Source organism: Phragmites australis, chromosome 6 (assembly GCF_958298935.1).
Source record: "Phragmites australis chromosome 6, lpPhrAust1.1, whole genome shotgun sequence".
In the NCBI taxonomy this organism is placed as follows: Eukaryota; Viridiplantae; Streptophyta; class Magnoliopsida; order Poales; family Poaceae; genus Phragmites; species Phragmites australis.
The window spans coordinates 34,316,774-34,335,581 of NC_084926.1; the positions used below are offsets into that span (position 1 = coordinate 34,316,774).

Consider the following 18,808-nt stretch of genomic DNA (forward strand, 5'->3'; position numbering starts at 1 on the left):
CTCGATCTTACATGTACTTTTTGTTCAAATGATGTAATCATAACTAGCATAAAGGACAATAGTGTTGTTTTCAAAGGTTTAAGATATGGTCATCTTTATCTAGTAGATTTCTCTTCTAATGATGCAAGCCTTATCACATGCTTGTTCACAAAGACATCAAAAGGATGGTTTTGGCATAGAAGGCTTGGTCATGTTGGTATAAACCAACTAAATCGTTTGTTGAAGCATGATCTTGTAGTTGGATTGAAAGATATGAAATTTGAGAAGGACAAGCTATGTAGTGCTTCTCAAGCCGAAAAGCAAGTGAGGAATTCACATCCATACAAGAGCTCCATGTCAACTTCAAGACCTTTGGAATTATTGCACATGGATTTGTTTGGTCCTACTACATATATAAGCATTAGAGGTTACAACTATTGTCTTGTTATTGTTGATGATTTTTTTAGATTTACATAGGTGTTCTTTTTACATGACAAAACTATTGTATTTAACACCTTCAAAAGTTTTGCTAAAAGGGCTGCAAATGAATTTGATTTCAAGATCAAGAAAGTAAAAAGTGACAATGGTTCCTAATTCAAAAACACAAAGGTTGAGGATTTTTGCAATGAAAAGGGAATCAAGCATTAATTCTCGGTCAAATACACTCCGGAGCAAAATGGAGTTCTAGAAAGAAAGAATCAAACTCTTATTGATATGGCAAGATCAATACTTTCAGAATACAATGTTTCGTACAATTTTTGGTCCGAAGCTATTAACACCGCTTGTCATTCATCAAATAGATTATATTGTCATCGCCTATTGAAAAGGACTCCATATGAACTTATTGGAAGAAAGCCAAATATTTCATATTTTTGGGTGTTTGGATGCAAATGCTACATTCTCAAGAAAGGTACACGCTTATCAAAATTCCAAAGAAAATGTGATGAAGGTTTCTTACTTGGTTATTCTTCAAATAGTAAAGCTTATCGTGTCTACAACCAAAATTCTGGTTTGGTTGAAGAGACACATGATGTTGAATTTGATGAGATTAATGGCTCTCAAGAAGAGCAAGAAAATTTGGATGATGTATGTAATGGAGGCTTAAGAAGTGCTATCAAAAATATATCAATAGGAGACATCAAGCCAAAAGAGAAAGATGAACTAGAAGATGATCCATCTACTTCCATCCAAGCCATTCCATCTTCTTCCACTACAAACGATCAAGCTCAAACTCGAAATGTGGAAGACATGGATGATCATGTACATCAAGCTATCACTTCATCAAATCCATCACAAGAGCAAATAACTCAACCAAGAGTTCATCATACCATTGCTAAGGACCATCCCATTGATCAAATTGTTGGTGATCTTAGTAAGCGTGTTCAAACTCGTTCTTGTATTGCTTTATTTTGTGAACACTATTCTTTTGTGTCTTCTAGTGAACCTAATTATATAGAAGAAGCACTAAGTGATCCGGATTGGGTGAATGCAATGCATGAAGAATTAAATAATTTCACCCGTAATGATGTATGGGAATTGGTGGAAAGACCAAGAAATCATAATGTCATTGGCACAAAATGGGTTTTTCGAAATAAGCAAGATGAAGATAAAAATTTTGTAAGGAACAAAGCAAGATTGGTTGCACAAGGATATACTCAAGTCGAAGGTTTGGATTTCGGTGAAACTTTTGCTCCCGTACCTAGACTTGAGGTTATTAGAATCTTGCTTGCTTTTGCTTCATCTTATAATATCAAGTTATATCAAATAGAAGTAAAAAGTGTCTTTTTGAATGGTAAAATTAGTGAACTCGTTTTTGTAGAACAACCTTCCGGTTTTGAAGATCCTACAAAGCCAAATCATGTATATAAACTCTCTAAAGCTCTCTATGGCCTTAAACAAGCCCCACATGCTTGGTATGAGAGACTTAGAGATTTCTTATTTCTAAAGGTTTCAAAATTGGGAAAGTTGATACTACTTTGTTCACTAAATCTATTGATAATGATTTCTTTATTTGTCAAATTTATGTTGATGATATCATTTTTGGATCTACTAACAAGGGTTTTTGTGAAGAATTTGGAGAAATGATGTCTAAGGAATTTGAAATGTCTATGATTGATGAATTGAGTTTCTTTCTTGGATTTCAAATCAAGCAACTCAAAGATGGAACTTTTATTAGCCAATCAAAGTATTTGAAGGACTTATTGAAAAAGTTTGGTATGCGAGATGCAAAGTCTATCAAGACAGCTATGGGAACAAATGGTCATCTTGATCTTGATGAGGGAGGTGAACCGGTAGATTTAAAGCTTTATAGATCCATTATAGGTAGTTTGCTTTATCTTATCGCATCCAGGCCTGATATCATGTTTAGTGTTTGCATGTGTGCACTGTTTCAAGCATCACCCAAAGAATGTCATTTGATTGACGTTAAGCGCATTTTGAGATATTTAAAGTTCTCTCCTAGTATAGGGCTTTAGTATCCTAAAGGTGCTAAGTTTGAGCTAATCAGATATTTGGATTGCAAAGTTGATAGGAAAAGCACCTTCGGTAGTTGCCAATTTCTTGGTAGGTCGTTAGTTTCATGGTCATCCAAGAAACAAAACTCTGTAGCACTTTCTACCGCCAAAGCCGAATATGTTTTTGCGGGTAGTTGTTGTGCTCAATTGCTTTGGATGAGACAAACTTTGCTAGATTATGGCGTTATTTTCAAAATAGTGCCTCTTTTGTGTGGCAACGAGAGTGCCGTGAAAATAGCCACAAATCCGATCCAACACTCTAGAATCAAGCATATAGATATTCGTCATCACTTTCTTAGAGATCATGTAAGCAAAGGCGATATCCTAGTATACAGTGTTCGGACCAAAGATAAACTAGCTGATATCTTCACCAAACCCTTAGATGAGAGTCGTTTTTGCAAATTGAGAAATGAGCTTAATTTTATCGACTTCTCAAATGTTGCTTGAAACTTTGGACACATGATGTTCTTGCACTTTCATGATCTATGATTTATTTCAATGCTTTGCATATTTATCTCGCTCATGTTTATTTCCTTTGAATATGTGAATTTGTTGCGTAACTAAATTCAAGTTTACATTTGAATAATCATGGTTATATCTTGTTGCATATATTTCTATCTCTCTTTCAAACTCAAAAGATCATATGTTACCCCGCTTCTCTCTTTTATTGCTCCATCCTCAAAAATCCAAGAAATCATGTTCCAGCGGTCTAACCGCAGTTATCCGGCTGGTCTGACCGCCATCTATACAGAGAGGCTCGGAGTCTCTGGACTCTGGCGGTCTAACCGCCCTAGGTCCCGGTCTGACCGCCACCCAGGATTCAGTCAAGCCGACCTTATCTTCTCAGATTGCCATCTTTTTCCATCAACTAAGTTCTTTCTCTCTCTCTCCACCAACCGAGCTCTCGGTAAAAATCCCAAAGAAGGTCAAATCCTTGGTCCCCGGTTGATCCGAGAGCATCTCCGGTCTCACCGCGAATCCCTCTCTCATGGCTTCTCGGTAATCCTTGAAACCCTACTCATTTCTACCATCTTTTTAAGATTTTTGCGTTTAGAGTTTAAAGGTCCTGATTCATAAAAAGTGGCATGGATTTGAGGTGAAATTAGGTGGATTTAGTTGCTAGCATGTCTCTTAGGTTTTTCTCAAATCTTGGTGTGATGGGAATTCAATTTACCTCGAATTTCATCCAAATTGATGGATGGAGGGTGGTCTGCCTGCCGGCGGTCTGACCGTGGCCCTCGCCGGTCTGACCGCCAGCAGCAGCAGAACCAGTTTCTCCATGATTTTTCTTCCTATATCAATCTTTGGTGTTAACTAATGCTTTATGGTGTATCATATGACCAGTGGAGGAGGAAGTGGACTTGGAAGAAGGTGAGAAAGCTCTTGGCTGGTCGAGGCAAGGGAAAAAGGAGATTGGCAGACTCAGAGTCAGAAGGTGATCATGGGGATTCCGATTGGGTACCTTCACATGGCATCTCATCCTATTCTGGCAATGTTGCTTTTGATGATGATAATGCTAGTGATGAGGATGTTGAGATCAACTGTCAAGCTTATGTCGGGCACAAGAAAAACTGGAATTCAACTGAATACACTAGAGCCCGAAATACATATCAGTACGGTCTCGATAATGATGCAACTCTGCCTCACTTCTATACCATGACACAACAAGACACTTTCTATAGCCATCTCTTGCGTAAAAACATATTTGATCACAAATGGATTGATTGGGCCTATACAAGAAATCAGCCTAGCATGACTGTCTTAACTAATATCTTCCAAGAGCTAGGTCTTTATGAATTTGTGAACTTCAAGTGTGATTGGAATGCAACGGTCATTCGCTAATTTTATACTACTGTTGAAAGATCTCATGATTCTAAAAAGATTGAGTGGATGACTGGGTCAATGAGGTATGAAACCTCATTCAGAGAATTTGCTCATGCCAACAGAATTCTTTTTGATGCTATCTATGATACTATTAACATCAACAATGAAGAATGTTTGGTAGAAGAAGTTTGGAGTACTTTCTATGAACCAATAGGGGTCGTTCCTAGAGTCACTCTTGGGACAGTTACAGGCTTGAAGGTCCTCCCTACTACAATTAACAAGATTGCTAGAGTCACTTTTGCTCCAAAAAGTGGTAACAGTGATGCAATTAGGGACTTTTATTGGAATATCATAAATCACATCATGAACTGGAGGAAGATCAACGCAATCAAGTTTATGCTCAAAGCCATTGATGACATCACGGTGAGCATAACTCCGAATCTGTGCTTTGCTCCATATATCATGTCCCTTATTCTTATGAAGACCAAGTTTCAAAGATCTTCATGTGACTGCAAGCACTTGGGGCATCGGCCTTTCAAGGTAAACCCAAGTGTTCTACGGAAGGGTCAGGATGCTGCTCAGGGAGGACTGCATGATGAGCCTCCTCACTATGTTCCTCCACCACAGCCTACTCCAGAGCCAGTTCCCCTCAGTGGGTGCCTCCGGCAGGATTCTTTGACCCCTATATGGTCTCTATTTAGCAGGGATTTCAGCAGAGTTTGGATTCTTTCCAGGCCAGTTTTCAGCAAAACTTTTATCAGCATGTGATGTCAGAACTCCAGTCGACTCGACAGTCCATCTCCCTAGCTCATGAGGACATGGCCGCACTTCATGCTCAGAACCAAGAATTACATGATATGTTCCACACTTTATCTCTTGGACAGCGGCAGCTTGATGATCAGTTCACTGCTTTCTTCTATCACTTTTACAGTATTTATCCTCGTCCTCCTCCTCCTCCTCAGGGTGACTAGGTCTTTTGGTATTTGATGCCAAAGGGGGAGAAATTGAAGAAGGGAAGAAGTTTCTCATTTATCTGCTTAGCATAATTGTTTAAACTTTGTAATGGACTATGTTTTGCATCTTTACTTCCTTTGTTTAGTTAAGAACTATGTGATGAATCTATGTCTAAATATTGTAATATTTGAAGTATGTTTACTTGTTTATCTCTATGTTCTAACATTGTTGAATGTTTCGAGGACAACTATCAAGTTTCATATTGATCTTTGGATATCTTAGAATTTATATCTCCTTCCTTGGATCCATATATACAAGGTAAACTCCGTCAAAATTCTCTTCTAAATTTATGACATGTGCCATTTATCCTCCTTTTATTATTATGGGCACATGTGTAGGGGGAGCTTACCTTGACTTGAGTTCTTTATAGCAAGCTATCCTTTTCAATGTCAATTACTTAAAACTCTTGCTATGAACACTCACCCTCGAGTCTACTTTTTGCTAATGGCTAAAAGTAGGCTCAAAACTCAATTTACATCACTTCTTAGTTTTATTGTCATCAATTACCAAAAATGGGGAGATTGAAGCATCTAGGCCCCTAATTCGAGTTTTGGTAATTAATGATAATATATCTTTGTGTACTAACATGTTTGAATGAGTTATGAAAAGGTTAGTCACAAAGGTGTTGAGAAGCTAGAGGTTGCATGAGTGAAAAGCATGAAGAAAGGATAGCTCAAGGTAAAGGTATAATTGTAGGGCATTTTCTTTTACCGGTCAACGGAGATTAGAGAAAAAAAATTGACCGGATTAATAGGATAAGTACCGTACTATTAAGAGGGGTTGAAGTGATTGCTTAAAGTTTCTATGGTACCAAATTGCTCAAACTTGCATATCATTTAGAGTTAAATTTTATAGTTTGAGAAAAACCATCGAAAAGACTGCTCTTATGTGCTCACTGTGTGCTAGCGGTCTGACCGAGCCTGATGGCGGTCTGACCGTTGTATAACATCTAGTGCAGTCTTGCCTCTATGAGAGTGGCGGTCTAACTGGCCCTCTGGGCGGTCTAACCGCTATATAAAGACCTTCAAAATCCTGAGGAAAACTTAGTCTCGGTCTGACTGTGGGCCTTGTCGGTCTGACCGAGAATTACACAGAGAGTTTTTGCTCTGGTGGTCTGATCGCAGGGTCCGTCGCTCTGACCGCCCAGAGTGTTCCGATCTGATCAAAGGTGAATGATGGTCTGACCGCCAGGATGTGTCAGAATTTATTTTGACTGTTGTTGTAGCCATTGTACGGCGGCGATCTGACCGCCACTTGTACTGCGGTCTGACCGTCACTTGTACTGCGGTCTGACCGCCACTTGCGCAGAGATGTCAGGTTGGTAGTAACGGCTAGATTTAGTGAAGTTGGGTATAAATATGGGGTTGGCTGGCTCATTGATGGCACCTCTTGAATCTAGCACATAAATACAACACTTTGAGCTCTAGCCCTCCACTCTCCCTCTCCATTAGTTTGTGATTGCATCTTTGAGAGGTTGAGAGTAACTAGTGCATTATTTTCAAAGGTTTGAGCAATTTGGCACTTGTGATCCTTTAAGCAAGCATCGTCAACTTATTACTCTTGGAGGTTGCCGCCTCCTAGACGGCTTGGAGGTTGTGGCACCAACGAGCCCTTCAAGGAAGATTGCAAAGGAGCCATGGTGGTGATTGCGAGAGGTTTGAGCACGACTTGCCGGAGTGGTAAAGTGCTTCACTAGTGAGATCAAGGTTGTGGGCAGTTCTTGTTCATTGTCGGCTTAAGGTCAAGTTCCTCGAATGAGCCCTTTCTCGTGTGAGAATTGAATACTTGATAGAGAAGCGGTTTGAAGCTTGAACTCACCTTAACGTGGATTAGGTGTGATCGGAAAATCACCGAGACCACGGGGAAAAATCTCTTGTGTCATTTTTGAGCAATTTACCTTATCATTTACTTTCATGCAATTTACTTCAAGTAATTTATCTTCCTAGATTATAAATTGTTGTATGTCACCGTAGGTTTGCAAACCTCAACTTAGGTCTTAGTTGTTCTTTATATTGCTCTAGTGATCCTTAGTTTATTTTTGAAAGTTTTCTTGATCGCTTAGCAATTAGTTTTAAAACTGCCTATTCACTCCCCCCCCCCCTCTAGTCGGTATCCTTGATCCTACAGACTCGCCATGCTGTTGCCTAACCTGATACTAGTTATCCTCGACCCCTGGTCAGGCATAGGTTCCCTGACGGTTGACGATGAACTGGTCGCACAAGTCTGTCTTCCCAGGAATGAACCGACCTACGGGGGAGATTCATAAGCCAGGGCCGGGCTGAACAGATCAGGGTGTTAGGGAAGTAGTTCACCATGACCTTCATGTCACCACCTGCAGCATGCACCACGGTGGTGTAGATCTGCAGGTACTCCTCCGAGTTGGTCGAGCCATCGTACTTCTCGGCCAAGACTGGCCAGAACTTAGAAGATATAGTTTGTAGGCCCTTGTTCGTTGGTTTGAATGGCTATTTGATCTTTGGTCGTCATCAACTATGTAAGTGTAGAGCTTGGATAATAGTGTTTCCATGTGGCAGAATTGCATGATCCAGGTCTATCACAATTGTTCACATCAATCAATTCACTTATTTCGCATTCATCACAGCAACACATCTGCAAGCTTGGCTGAGGTGCTTAGGTAGGCTTGGGAGAGCATGATCAGTAGTAATGGAGGAAAACAACATATAAGTATAGTAAATAAATAATTATGGCACCCATAAAGTGCAATTTGATAGTTGACCCGGAGTGCCTTCGGTAAAATGGGCATAACTTTTGCATACGGGCTCTGATTTTGACGTTTTTTTTCTATGGACATCTATAGAAAAAGTTACATCTGTTTCCCCCTGACTTTGTCAGGTTTGGAGAATTTTTTGAGGCCAAAAACCTCTTGGAAGATTGAGTTCTCACCCCCGGAAGTTTCTGCACAGTTTTTGGAACACGTGCATGTGTCCGTAGCCGCCACCCCTTACATCAAACTTGAACAAAATTGTACACTAATTCCTATTCTAGTGCTGCTGAGTTGAGAAAAAATAAGAGGCAAATAAAAGGAAAATAAAAAAATATTTGTGAACAGCTCAAGGTCAGAAAAAATGTCGATTTTTTCTTTTTTTATTGTGTTTTTGTGTCCACTATGTTCCGTAAATGGCATTAAAATATGAAGTGATGATACATGAAACTATCAGGCGAGACAAGTAAAATTCATATTCAGTAAGGTAAATCTAACTGGCATTGTTCATTAAATGTGAAGGTAGTCCTACTGTCTGTAAATGGTCTGCTCAGTAGTCCTGCTATCTGTAAATGTGTAGTCACACCATAATTTAGGCATGCTGCGTGTAAGTGTGAGGTTGCATCGTCCTTTGTCGTCTATCTCATGGGTCACAGATACTGAGAAAAGCGGTGACGTGGATTCCTCCTCTGTTCTAAAATGTCCTCTTCTGTGTAAATGGCCTGCTCAGTAGTCCTGTTGTCTGTAAATGTGAAGTCACACCATAATTTAGGCATGCTGCATGTAAGTGTGAGGTCGCATCATCCTTGTCATCTATCTCATGGGTCACATATACTGAGAAAAGCTGTGACATGGAGTCCTCCTCTGTTCTAAAATATCCTCTTCTGTGTAAATGTTCTGCGCAATAGTCATGCTGTCTGTAAATGTGAAGTCACACCATAATTTAGGCATGCTGCGTGTAAGTGTGAGATCGCATCGTCCTTGTCGTCTATCTCATGGGTCACATATACTGAGAAAAGCAGTGACGTGGAGTCCTCCTCTGTTCTAAAATATCCTCTTATGTGTAAATGTTCTGCGTAGTAGTCCTGCTGTCTGTAAATGTGAAGTCACACCATAATTTAGGCTTGCTACGTGTAAGTGTGAGGTCACATCGTCCTTGTCGTCTATCTCATGGGTCACAGATACTGAGAAAAGCGGTGACATGGATTCCTCCTCTGTTGTGAAATGTCATCTTCTGTGTAAATGGTCACACCATAATTTAGGCTTGCTGCGTGTAAGTGTGAGGTCGCATCGTCCTGCTGTGTATAAATGGATCTAGCGACATCTCAATATAGGCATGATGAGTGTGCCTGCCTATTTATACACTAACTTTCAGGCCATGCATATCCAGCTTGCTACTTGCACTCGAGCACTCACCAACACTAGGTAATTCAACCTTCCAAAGATCTTGTGATTCATTGTTTTCATACGGGATAAAAGAACACTAATTCATTGTTGTAATTTATTCTTGATTAAATAGAAGTAACATGGACAAGGGAAAAAACATTCTCGACGAACAAGCCTCACACGCTTTCGAGACTTCACAGGCAGATGACTCCCTGGCCAAGGTATTCCTGTAGTTTTAATCAAGAATGATAGTAGCTCATATATGTCTTCATTATCGTGTTGGTCGATATTGTCCCTGCCATGGTATCCATTCTTGTTAGTGATTATTTTCTTGAATTTGTGTATCTATGAATGCCTGTTCCAACTATTCTTATTTGTTTTTTTTTTTGGTAGGATCCAATTGTAGTTGACATCTCACGCAAGAGCATCCTAAGATAAATCGTTAGCAAGATAGGTGCAACTATTCGTACCGAAGGGGTAGTAAAGCTAGATAAGACAAAAAGGGTAGCTTGGCTCACGGTTGAAATTCCTCCTAAAAAGGGCACCAATGGCATCGTGGAAGTTGAGACTTTCCAAGGCATCCCTTGCATAAATAATTTTGAAGCACAAGAAAATGTTTGTGAAATAGCAATTGGCCATTTCATATCCCAGATGAATATCCATGTCAATGATGTGAATTATGCTTCATTCATACAAATGTATGGTCAGTTGCACTATTATATAAGTTGGTCCCAAATTCTTCATATCAAATATGGCATGATGCGTATAGAGAAGGACGGGCTATTCAATGCCCACAAGAGACTTTTGAATCATCTGAGTTCCATTTGTGCAAGCTATGGTGACATCCTTTCCTTAGTACCCTGTTCTCCAACAACACATCCAGCAAGCATATATGTTGAACTAGTCATGTACACTGGAGCAAAGCCACCAGAGACACGACATGAATAGCTTGCTCAAGAATTATTCAACATCATGCAGGAGAACACCCCTAATGGAAATCTAATTAGTGATTGAATGGTATGCATAGTTGCTATATTCCATTCAATTGAATACCATTCGTTATTTACTTTTTAATGCAATGCTTCAATTAAATATATTGCAGGAATCCAATCACTCAAGGCAACTTGTGTTAGAACATATGGGGGAAGTGCCTCTGAGGCCTTGTAGTATTCTAATAATCTCCTCCCCCATATACTACTACCAGCTACCACATATCATGTACTATTATTGAAGCTACCAACTACTGTATTGTAATGTAGTATTTAGTAATGTAGTATTTAGTAATGTCGAATATGTATACCTTTCAACCAGCAAGTTTGTATAATTATCTCCCTATGTACTTTGGATGTGTGTAAGATCAAGTATGCCTATTATTGTACCACTTTGCTCCTGTTTCCTAAAGTTTAGTGTGATAGTTTTATTTATCATCATTTCATGCTGTTGTATGTGTGGTACGAGATGGCATTTAATGAACAATGTCAGTTAGATTTACCTTACTGAATATGAATTTTACTCGTCTCGCCTGATAGTTTCATGTATCATCACTTCATGTTTTTAATGCCATTTACAGAACACAGTGGACACAAAAACACAACAACAACAAAAAAAAGAAAAATCGACATTTTTTCTGACCTTGAGCTATTCACAAATATTTTTTTCCTTTTATTTATCTCTTATTTTTTTCTCAACTCAGCAGCACTAGAATAGGAATTAGTGTACAATTCTGCTCAAGTTTTATGTAAGGGGTGGCGGCTACGGACGCATGCGCGTTCCAAAAACTGTGCAGAAACTTCCGGGGGTGAGAACTCAATCTTCCAAGGGGTTTTTGGCCTCGAAAAATTCTCCGAACCTGATGAAATTGGAGCCCGTATGCAAAAGTTATGCCCGTTTTACCGAAGGCACTCCGGATCACCTATCAAATTGCAATTAATCGTATGGTGTTAAGGAAACTAGTTCGACCCGTACAACTTGTGCAGTATACTATTGCTTAGAGACTGTACTCCCCATATTTAATTGAGTTATAAAATCCCAAATTATTTTGTCCATAGACAGGATGCTACCTTAGCATGCATGACTCCAGTGTTTTTTTTGCCATACAATTATGATAATATCAACAATTCATCCTGATACCTAGTTTCAATATCAATAGAACACATTCGCTCTTTACCTGAGACCAAGATTACGTAAATGGAGGAGCAATTAAACGGCAAAATTATTTTAGTTACACCTTAGGTATGCACCACCATGGCCCAGAACAACAGCATGAACCTATTTTATTTGTAAGGAGTAGAATTGAAACATCATAAATATCATAGTCAATTACACTGGGTGAGTTGATGCATCTATTAAACATAATCTATTATCAAGTTTCAGCAACAAATCAGAATAAATCCAGCCCACCCATCATTGACACTCACTCACCTCACATTCCCACACCCAAAACTGAGTGTCCAGTTATAACTTTGGCATATGAACTGATCATTACAATTTGAAAGAGACTTCAATCTCTAGTGAATAATGGCAGGCATTATGTTAAGGTACATTAAAATATATCAAGCACTGGGAGTAATACATAGGATACAGTCGTGGTAAGTAGAAGGTTTTCATAGCATATACTTATACGAGTCTGAAAAGAGGTGCTGAAAATAGCCATGCATACTACGAGCAATACAATGACATTATAGATATTGATATGCAACCTAATCTATGTGTATTAATAGCTCTAAGCAACTCATAAGAGCAGCCAACCTAGGCATCAACTATCCAAAAAACTCATTTATAGTAGTAAGTGCAGGACCATCCACATCGCGTTCCCATGCTATGGTCGTCGCAGTATCGTTTGATCCAGTGAGATGCGCACGTATGGTTTCTGTGGCATCAAGGGAGCGAACAGGCCAACCCCAAACATCAGCAATATGTTGAATCTTTGCAGTCTATGCTTTTGCAAGGGCATGCGTATTGGCTTTCATCTCATCTATGAAAACACAAAATCTCTTGCATCCGGCAAAATATTCACTTAGTTCCGACACACCGATTGCCCTAGCTAGCCCAGTGTGCTCGGCAAGCTTGCGAATGGACATAGAATCAAAGAATTCTTTGAGTTCCTCCACCAAACCAGCATCAACCATATCGTCAACACGGCGGTTGAGATATTCCTTAAGAACTAACTCATGAGCATGGAGCCATAGGAGGCAGCTTTGGAAGCTTAAAGTTGGCCGATACCTCGCAATTGCAAAAGGATCAACAAGGGAGGGATCAAAATGGTCAACAAGGAATCCATGGATCAGTGAGTTTGAGCCACCTATCAGAACCGGTACATGACCACACCTTACAATAGACTTTGTAGTAATGGTAGCAATAGATCGGAAGAAAGATACAGAAAAATCGTCGGTAATTGCTGAAATAGCCCCAATAAGGTGATGAGGAATACCACATCCATCCTTCAGCTTAGTCTCTGAAAATTATGGGAAAAACTAAATATAAAACACATGATCAGAATAAAGTCAAAATGTATCCAGCGTAAGGGACATATATTGAGAAAAATGCAGTGATTAAGGCTCTGTGCATTGCCTTTGTGTGTCAATTTGCACACCAACTATGAGGCAGCAAAATTTATGTATTACTACATCATCCAAGCATATATGAGAAATTCCTACATGCAGTTCTACTGATAAGGTGTTGGTTTTTTAGATAATGAATAAGGTTGCTTATCATTGACAAAAATCTTTGCAGTTAACCTGGTCTGATCAAGAAATGGTTGTTCATCTGTATTGGTCCCTAATTCCTAACCAAGATTGAGGTCTACTAGCGCAAAACTCGCAATCTAAACTCAAATTTATACTTGAATAGATTTGATTTGAAACATATACCTGAATGGCCAGAAATTCATACTCACCACTACCAACTACATAGATGCAGTCACCTTCACCACCCTGCATCACACAGTATCCTTATTCAAAACTTCTAAGTAGCATAAAATTGTAATCATACTCGAGATAACAGACATTGAAGGGTAATAAACTGGTGCACTACTATATCCCCAGGTTACACCTCAACTCTTTGCATACAATCAAGTAGAACATGACCTTGCGAGTCAGTAAGCTTTCTGAAGAGGAAATGATCATGTAGTACCCACTCAATATGCGCCTTCATATCATGTTGTTTGAGGTTTGTCAGTAATAGGACATCATGCAACTTCTTAAGTAAAGAGAACATTCATAGTTACGAAATCAGTAGACCTTACTTGCTCTTCCAATGTCTTCCGATGCGATGGAGATGGAGGGACCCCGGACCCATAATTGACCATCTTCCAGAGAACTTTCAAGAGCCCGCAATCATGCACGTGATAAATCATGCCTGGAATGCTGATTGTTGGTGTTGGAACTTACTATTAATGGTGACTCGGAGCCTGCCAGTCCTACTACTTGCTGTGAAGGTTGTAAAGACACTTTTGTAACAGTCTGAGTAGATTCCATCTAGTAAAACGGTGATGGTAAAAGTGTGAGGTTCTTCAGGGATTTTGATGAAACAATTGATATGGAAGTAATGCAAAGAAACTACAAAGATAAATTCATACATCAGTCAACCCATTAATATGCACAACTATGATTGTAATGTCATCCGTACGAGTTTCATACTATAGCCAAAGACGATAGGACTCAGCAACTATTTCTGCACACATGCATCACAAGGATTCTTATATTTAGAAATCTGCAAATCCACCACCATAGAGTTGAAACTTTAGTCCACATATAATAAAACACTTCATAAAAAGATTTAAATTCTTTAGGGGGGAAATATTTAAATGTTTAATTCAAACAAATTACAAGATACTTTACTAGGACTAGCAAGCCGAGGGATTTGACCAATTCCATAGAAAAGTAAACAGACATTAGGGGACAATCATATGCAAAAAGTACAGTGAATTTTGCCTCTCAGGTTAAGATCAACACATTTCTTGATGGTGAGTGGTGCATGCTAGCAACTTTGCTAATTGAATAGGGAGGATTTCATATCTATTGTATCTCTATGACTGCAGGAATCACTTGGGATTCAGAGTGTCCCGAATGGTTCAAATTGTGAACTATGCAAACTATAAAAATTCTTGCATATGGTAGCTGTAATTTACCATGTCGACAACTGTTTGACTGGAAATGAGCTCGAAAACCCCATCACTAGCAAGAACAAAAAATGGATGGCTGATATTGAGATTCAGGACAAAAATCTCGGGATCTGCCACAACACCAATTGACTCAGCAATAGAATCTCCAATGCTACGTGTCAAAGCAGTTCCTGGATAGATGCCATTTTGCACCCATAGCCTTGGAGGATCGCCATCGTCACTTTCTTCAGTACCCCAACACTGCACATCTGGGTTCTTTAGCCCCACTATTTGATCCAACGTCAGAACCCTAGCACCAAATTCCTTGACCCTTTCAAGCTCATCAGGCCGGTAAGGAGTTTGATCTATGGAAAGGTAAATAGCAACAATGTCGTCCCCTCATTTTTCGGCAATAACGGCACGTGAATCGCCAGTATTTGCAATGTACATAGTTTTACCCCTGACCAATATAGTGATTGCAGTAGTACCACTCGTGGAATCATCCAAGTTATCCGCATGCAGCTGTGAGTTTGTTGCCAAGAAAGCAGAATGAAGAGCCAGCACAGCATCTGTACGGAACCGGCTATCCCTAGGGCCACTATGAGATTTCAGTGGCCCGAGATGAAACTAAAAACTGGACATATTAAACATAAACATTAAAATATATATATATATATATATCAATTGTAAAGACAATATTTTAGGTAGAGTCTACAAGCATTCACGATAAGCTGAAACAACCTGAAATATGTCCGTTACGGTAAGCTAGAACAATCTAGAATGCGTTTGATCGGACGTATTCCAGGTTGTTCCAACTTATCGTAAACGATTATGGGAACAAAATTATGAGGGATCTGAGTACACGTATGTATAATTGCATTAATGTATGCTACCTAGGTAGAGATACTCACTCGATCAGCTGCATCTGCATACCTATGTACAATTTGCTGTATGCAGCTCTAGTTACTCATCGGTACATGTAGCAAGTAGCTTGCAGCTATAATGTGGCTTTGGAGCTATCTGCTCGCAGGTGCCAACACCACAGCACAAACGTTGCGGTGACAGCTAGCTGCTTACTGCTAAACGGTTGGGTTCAACTTCTAATGGTCGACTGGCTGCGTGCTTCTGTGATTGGTGACGTGCACGGTCAGGTTTTGTGACGACGATGATTTGGTGCACGCGGGGGGCCGCCCCTGTACTGTGCAACGAAGCCGGACCCATCGATCACCAGAGCGAGAAGTGACCTTTTCATATTTCAAACATGCGATCTCAGCAAGGATCGGATCCATTTGAGGTGGAGTAGAAACTATAGAGAAAAACCAATGACAAAAAGTCATATGACAATGCCTGACGCTTGTCCTCGATCGAAGCTACAGGCATGCGGAATGCCTTGGAGTCGTGGTCCCGTGGAACGCATGAAATTGGACTGTCTATACGGAAGAAAATACGAAACAGGCAAACAGCTAAGTAGGCTACACAACAGATCACTTGATTTTTTATAGACCGGAGGAACCATGCTATATACGTCCTACCGTACGGACTACTAGGCATAGCTGCTACATTAGGTATAGTTCTATTTGTTATCATGCAGGCTACTAAACATATATATACACTATACACAGGTATATAAAGAGAGGCCCCTCGGTTTTGAGGGCCTGGGGCAGTCGCCCCGCTCGCACCCCCTCAGTGCCGGCCCTGCCCTGAGCAGGTTCTCGCATAATCTTCGGTTCACAAATTGTGAGCACTGAGCTCCATATTCTCCATGACCATCAAATACGGCAAAGAAGTGGTCATCAGGACTTGCTCCAGATGGTGTATGTGTGCTGAAGCTATCTTGATTTGGCTTGTCCAGCGCTTCGGGGTACTAACCTCTTTGAGATAAGGAGTACCTCAGGTCATAGTTACCCAAAGCGACTCGAACTTTGCACGAACCATCTGGAGGAAGAAACTGTGATGAGACCCTTGATAGTCGGTTGATGCCAACATTTGACTCCCTCGTAATGTTCATTTGGTTCAATGTGTCATCGTCTTCCCCCACGTCATCAGAAGAATCATCTGAAGCACTGGAATGTGCCTTTCCCCTCCCCCGGCTCGACTTTCCCCTTGATTCTCTTGGGAAGTCAGGTGTTTGCCCAAGGCACCCCATTGGAGCACAAACAGCACTTTCAGTTGTGAACAACACTTAGAAGGTGAACAGCCCATGAATCAGATGTAAAACCAGCTTGGTAAGACCAAAATATCACGGTCAACATGAACAATCAAAAGTCTGCACCGCAACAATGAACTAAGGGCATGGACCACGGCCCCAAATTGAGAATGAACTCAGTATATAAAGAATCTGAGGAACTTAAACAGCCATTCACCACTCTATAAATGACACTTATTTCATTGCATATCAGAAGGCTTCACCTTTGATAATTAAACAATCAAAATGGTGGGACTTGGAATTTGTCCAATGCTCACCTGAAATAAAGCCGAATGCAATTCATTAGCAGGCAAACAATAACTGGATAAACTCGTTGAGAAAATAAATTACTGGGCAAACGAACTGCTGTCTGATAGAACTTTTTAAGTTAGTCACTAGTCACAAATCGGCTGTGGAAACAAAAAGTTGGAAATATAAAAGAAGTTTACTGCAATCATATCGTATTGGACATAGGAAATTTATGCAATAAACTCAATTGTAATCATAACATCATTCTCGTTGCTCTAAATTTATAAAATCCAAAAAGTGCCACCAGTGATGAATGTGAATGATACACAAAAGGAAAAGGATGATCATTGTTCCATCCATAACACAAAACATTCTGCATATGGTTCTAACAAATTTCCACAAAAGGAAAAGGATACTGAAGAAACATTTTGCAAACAGAGTCAAAGAGCACACGGTATTCACTTTCGTCAGAGATCTTTGCATAGCTGCATGTAAGCCATAAGTGTCCAACAATCACTGCTACAAAGAGGATTATACAAACAAGAAGTGAATGTGCAACCGCCAGGAACCTGACATGTAAAGATAAACCATTCTACAATCCAACACTCGTAACAACTCTGCACTTGAAGGTCGAGAATTGCACAAAAGGAAGAAACAGGAAAGGAGAATGGCAATCAATCTGCTTGGAACTTACAGCCGCAAAGATCACCAGAAGAGGAGAGCGCCAGCAGCATATCCGCCTGCGGCGGCAGCCTTCGGAGGGAAAGAAGAGATAGAGAGAGAGAGAAGGGGTGAATTTGCGAGGTGGGCAGAGGAAGGAAGCAAGGCACACAGGGCGGAGAAAGAGAAAGGGAGATGGAGAGAGAGCTGGGTGGTGGCAGTAGAGTAGCCGCTAGCCAGTCGGAGAGATTTGCAAAAATACATTTCAGTTATTGTGTTTCAATAAAATATCATTTTGATCCATATATTATTGATACAGTTGGTTTCGTAGGTTAATACTTCAATGAAAGAATCTTTACAGTACACCATGAGAGAATCTTTACTTCAATGAGAGAATCTGTATAGTACACCATGATACTAGATGGTGAAGAGTATCATTGTTGTGATTTAACCGTCTATTTTAATATGTATTATTGTAATTATATTGGTACCCTTAGGGGTAATTACGTCATTGACTGGCCGGACTTCGGACCTTCGCCACCCATCATCGACCGGCCAACGGAGGGTGAAAACCCTAATAAATGAAATGAACAGAATAAGTGAAAGCTTATTCGAAGAATAAACTAATATTTTGATCTTCCCTAATTAAACATATAATTTACGAGTTTATCATGGTTTTTTTTTCCAATCCTACCCTTATGATACACATGATACTCTTTAATGATACCCATGATACTGGTGGACAATAGAGTGTCATTGGACCAATCTAAACTACCGGATGAAAGAAATGGACGACATACACTTATTTAAGTGTACTGTAAAAATCTTCAATGAGAGAGATGATATTTCATCGAACTACCAGTCAACTGGAGTGTATTTCGGCAATTTTTCCAGCCAGTCTAGGGAGGCTGCTAAAGTTCAGGGTGAGAGGAAGGAATTGGTGATGGACATCAGTGCAGCGGAAAGGGAGAACCTAAGCGACTGAGTCTATGGGATAACTTTGTCTCCTTTCCCCTTATGTTCTTAGTACCTCTCATATCTTCGGAAGATGGGTCTCACAATTGAGTGAGAGTCAGTTTTCTCCTTAGATAGCTCAACAGACTAACACACGTAAACAAACGTCTGTATGTGTATTTTACCTTGTCCTCAAAGTGAGGGATACCACATAGAGTTCT

The 18,808-nt window shown here is 39.9% G+C and overlaps 1 long non-coding RNA gene and 3 pseudogenes across 1 annotated transcript; 1 reads left to right on the plus strand and 3 right to left on the minus strand.

The window, feature by feature from the left end:
• Positions 1–6,597: 6,597 nt before the first annotated feature.
• LOC133922280 (uncharacterized) lies at positions 6,598–10,793 on the plus strand. Its single transcript, XR_009910437.1, has 3 exons — positions 6,598–9,477; positions 9,572–9,659; positions 9,832–10,793. It is a non-coding gene; the product is annotated as an uncharacterized LOC133922280 (long non-coding RNA).
• Positions 10,794–13,072: 2,279 nt separating this feature from the next.
• LOC133923152 (protein phosphatase 2C and cyclic nucleotide-binding/kinase domain-containing protein-like) lies at positions 13,073–14,166 on the minus strand (annotated as a pseudogene).
• A 217-nt stretch (positions 14,167–14,383) lies between these two features.
• LOC133923153 (protein phosphatase 2C and cyclic nucleotide-binding/kinase domain-containing protein-like) lies at positions 14,384–16,090 on the minus strand (annotated as a pseudogene).
• Positions 16,091–16,151: 61 nt separating this feature from the next.
• Positions 16,152–17,808, minus strand: LOC133923154 (protein phosphatase 2C and cyclic nucleotide-binding/kinase domain-containing protein-like; annotated as a pseudogene).
• Positions 17,809–18,808: the final 1,000 nt, after the last annotated feature.